This window comes from Heterocephalus glaber, unplaced genomic scaffold (assembly GCF_053883595.1).
Source record: "Heterocephalus glaber isolate CG9 unplaced genomic scaffold, H.glaber_assembly_v1.0 deba00000470, whole genome shotgun sequence".
NCBI lineage: Eukaryota > Metazoa > Chordata > Mammalia > Rodentia > Bathyergidae > Heterocephalus > Heterocephalus glaber.
In genome coordinates this window covers 16083980-16088848 of record NW_028258145.1, presented here as the reverse complement: position 1 = coordinate 16088848, position 4869 = coordinate 16083980, and positions in this window count along the sequence as shown.

The window sequence follows — 4869 nt, the reverse complement described above, 5'->3', positions numbered from 1 at the left end:
CCGGGCTCCTATTTCAGGTTAGACACTGAGACTCTGGGCCCATCGAAGACCCACTGAGGCAATGTCTCCAAGGACAGGGCTTGGATGTTTAGCAAGTTACCCCTTGTGTTTTGGGGAGCATGCTAAGGTTTGAGAATCCAGAATTAAAAGACACACATTGAAGGTAATGAGATAATTGCAACCTCTTTTAACACTTTGAACTTTTTTTAACCCCTGAACTTTCTCCACATTTCTAAATAACACATCCTGGCTGCCATAGGTTGAGTAGCTTTCCACTGCCGGGCCCTTCCACTGTACTATTTTTGCCTTAGAGCTGACCAACCATGGACTGAACCCTCTGAAACCTGAGCCAAAATAAACTTCTTTTTCTTTAAAAACTTAAAAAATAAGTACTGTTTTTTATATAATCTTTTATTTTATCTTTTCCCTGTCCTTTTCTTCCCTTGTTCCTCATTTCCATTAGTAGATATTACCAATTTATTTATTATCATGAAAAATAAGGGACCCACATTGTCATCTCTATTGTTGTGATGTTCCTAAGGCATAGTTGACATGTGTCACATCACCTGCCACAGCAGGGCCACCCTCTCTTCACCCGGGGGTGAGGCCTGTAGAACTAGTTTATGGTCCAAAGACCCAACCATCCACAGCTGCTTGGAACCCACAGGACACCTTGAGTCCCCCAGAAGCCTTGGCAATAGGTCCATGTAGGTAAGGGAGAGGCTCTTTACATCCTCGTCTTGGGAGGTTCACCTGCTGCCTCTCTGCACCCCTCTCCTGTACTCCAGCATCTGTTTTCATCCCTTTGCCTGTACTCTTTTTTTCTGTCTTCAACTTATGAGATGCTCAGGAGTCAGCCATATTTTTTCATTTGTGTTCACTTAGAGTCAGGTTGATGAGGTCCTTGGTTGTGTGCTGGTCTCTGTTTCCCCATTTGTAAGGGTCTACAAGGCTGAGACCACCACGTTTGGCTTTGACTTTCCTCCATGATGTGTTGCACATAGCAAATGCTTCATATATTTGCTGAATGAATCACTTTGCCTTACAAAGGAGTCATTGGTATTAAAGTATAGCTTTCCTGAGGCTAAAATGATAGGAAATGGCCTACTTAATAAGAAGTAAGAATATTAATCTCATCAAAAGGAGATTGCTTAGAAAGGATACAGATGCCCTTGAGATGAGACCTCCAACTTTATTTGTTATATTTTTAAAAAGTGGGGGAGGCCCAACCTGCTATGTGATTCTAATATTTTATTTAATATTTTCTAATATTCTAATATTTTAGATCATTGCAGCTTTCCAATCACCAAAACCAAGAGAACAGCCAAAGGTGAAAGGAGATGCTTTCGTGTGAAGATCAGGAAAAAATTAAGTATAACATCACTAGGATTTCCTTGATTTTTTTTAACCCCCTCTGGCACATGAAAAAATATACATGCCATATGAAATGAAAATAAATTTTCATTTTAGTCAGGAAAATTCTACTGCCAACTCTAAGCATACCGTGGTGCACACATACATGCACACACTACAAAAGTAGGCACAAGACTGATCACTATGACAATTGTCACAAGCATTTTTGACAAGTACTGCCATCTAGTGGCAATGTATGTAACCACCTTGCTTTATGTTAGAACCAGGAAGAAGAAAGTCCAACAACTCAGGGTACAACTTTCTGCTGGTGTGAGTGGATACAAAGGAGCCCTTTTCAGTCCCATCTCTGTCTGCAAACCCGAGGCCAGATCAGAGGCCACTTCCTCCAATAAGAGCTCTTACTGCACCCTCCCTTACAGCACTTCTCGGTAGGACTGTGCATTTCTGTCTCTCTCCCTCTGCTCCCTGGACTGTGAGTCCCTGGAGGGCAAAGTCTTTGTCTCAAGCCTTCCTTTATATGCCTAGAGCATGGCCCAGTGCCTGGTACTTTCACATGTACAGCATAGACTGAGTATATATAAATATAATTACACAACACATATAGTATGTATCTATTGCATGTAATTCATGGAACAATAGAAAGGAATGCATGGCAAAGTGAAAGTCCATCACTTTATGATGTCAGCTCCAGGAGAAAGGGTCATCTATTCCTCCTGAGTCATTTTGTAGATGTGATGGGCACTTCAATGCTCTGCCTCGATGCTCCTTCAAGAAGAAAGAGCCTCTTCCCCAGCTGCTGAAAACTTCCAGAAGACCGTGAGCCCGGGCTTCTTTAGGTGGAAGACACTGCCCCACCCAAGGCCACACTATCTCCTGGGGGAGCTACATCCACTGGTTGACCAGGGTGGGAGCACAGGGCCCACAGTGCTGGACTCACCCTGATTCCTAAAGATGCTGTGAGATGCCTAAGGTCTACTCTGTCCCGATCCCCAAACCCAGAGTACCCCAATCTTCTCTGCATCAGAGGACACAGGCTGCCCTCCCCACTGCCTCACGTTCTGGTGTCCCTGCTCTTTCTACTTCTCTCTAGCAAGCTCGGTGGAGTATTATAGCTCAGTTTGAAACCTAGCCTGCATTTCAAACTGTTCCCTTGCCTCTGGATGCCTGGGTGACTTGCACTGTTTCCTGGGTCTCTGGTGCCTGCCTTCTTTTCCCTTTTCCTCAGCAGATCAACACCAGCCTGGGTCTTGTGAGTGCCCAGAGGGCTTGTGAGGGCTACAGAGCCATCAAGTGCTGAATCCCCAAGTGTTCAGACAAATACTGTCTACCTTCATTTCCCCGACTGTACTTGGGAGCATTAATTCAGGGGTCAGTGAACTTTTCCTGCAAAGGGCCACATGGAAACAGTTTAGGCCTAGTCCACATGGTCAGTGTCACAGCTACTCCCCAGTACTGCTGTGGTTCAGGAGTCTCAGAGCCAGTACCCAAAGGACTTGGCAAGGCCAGAGCCCAGTAAAGCTTTGCAGTCTGCTCTCCTAACTGCGGGTTCTGCACCTCCAGATCCAACCAACAGCAGACTGAAAATATTTTTTAAAAGAAAATATGCATTGGTACTGAACATCCATAGGCTTTTTTCTTGTTATTTCCTAAATAATGCAGCATAACAACTGTTTACACAGCATTTCTGCTGTGGCAGTATTATAAATAATCAAAAGTTGACTTAAAGCACATGGAAGGCCCTGCATGGATTGTATGCAAACACTTCAGCATTTTTAGGAGGTTTGTTCTTGTTGTTTTTACCGGTACTGGGGATCAAACTCAGGGTACCGGGGATCAAACTCAGGTCCTTGCGCTTGCATAGCAGGTAGCGAAACCACTGAGCTAAATCCCCGGCCCTTTAGGAGGTATTTGAGCATCCAAGCAAGATGCTGGGGTGAAAGTGGTGAACACAATTGTGTGCCTGCTATCACAAGAGCTGCTGTTTAGAATAGAAGGGGAGAGAGACAGCCAGGAAGCGCTGGGCTCTGACAGCACAATAAAACAGCCACAGGGCAGAGGGACTGGGGAGGGCAGACTCCCAGGGTCTCCAGGGCCCTCTAAGGCAGCAAAATAGCACCTATCCTCTCACAAGGGAAAAGAGGTGGCCATCACACCCACCAACACCAACTCTAAGAGCTCAAGTGGCTGGTCCTCGGCCCAGGTCTTTGTAGACACAGTGGTGAATCTGCTGGGGCCAACAGCTGATGTCCAGGTGGGGAGGAGGTGGCAGTGGGTGATAAATGAATAAAAAATAAGGAAGACAACTTCAGATTTAGAAGTGCTATAAAGAAAACAAGAAGGATGATTTGATACAAACAGGGGAGGGAGGATGACCAGGAAAGGTTCTCTGGGAAGACAACATTAGTGCAAAGACCTCAGCTGTGAGAAAGTCCCAGTCATGGAAGAGGCTGGGGAACTGCATTTAGTCAGAAGGAACAGCAATGGTCAAAAAACGTGGCTTGTGCTAGAAGGGGAGAAAGCAAAGCACTGTTTGGTCACTCCAGGAAGTGAGGACTGAAGTATCTCAAGGTGAGACTGAGGAAATCACTGAGGGCCACACAGGATTAGAAATGAGTTCTAATAGTGATGAGAATGTTAAAGCTTCATCCCTGGCCCTGCCTCCTTGAGCATAGTCCACCCCACTGTGGGGTGGACGGTAGATGCACACCGGGCGGTGTGAGTGGAGGTACAGATGATGGAAAGCCTAGGGGCCTGCTGGTGAATGCGAAGGGGAATAAGGGGTAAAGGGAGTGGAAAGAGAGACCTCGATAATGCCTACTAATTAAGGGCTTAGCAACTGGGCCCACAGTGGTGCCATCTGCGAGTGAGGGAGAAGGGGGTGGGGCAGAGAGTTCCGGGGAGGGCATGTGGCATGGAGGGTGACATGGGTCCTTTCTGTACCCTAGTTTAGCAATAAGCGTTTCTTTCCCCCACACTCCTCTCACTTTTGTTTCTCTTTCACCTGTCTCTCCATCTCTGAGAGAAGAAATGAAGCAGTTAGGATCTTGTTTGGCTTTCAGCAAGAGAAGCCAAGGTTTGAACAAATGAGTACAGGTCTTGTATTCAAGCAATCGACCAAAGCCCCAGGCCCCTGCCACCTTTCCGTTCCTCTATCACTGATTTGTGACTTCCCTCTTCACGGCGGAAGGTGGCTACTATGTATCTCCAGCTGCTGGGACAAAAGTCTTCATGAATATTTCATAGTTTTGCATGGTGCAGGTTTTCTGAACAAAGGGACTGTTTGAATTGCTGCGGCAGCCTTGGATGCTGGAGATAGCATCTCCCTAAAGGCAGAGACCTTCCAAGAGATGTGAAGAGTTGAATCTCTCTCATTCTCCATCCGAGGGACATTTATTATATTCCATGGTAACTGCACTAATCTTGGAGGAGATTTGCTTCCTAAGAAATCTTTCTCTGGAAAGAAGGATGAGAAGTTAGATGAACCAGCAGCCTATA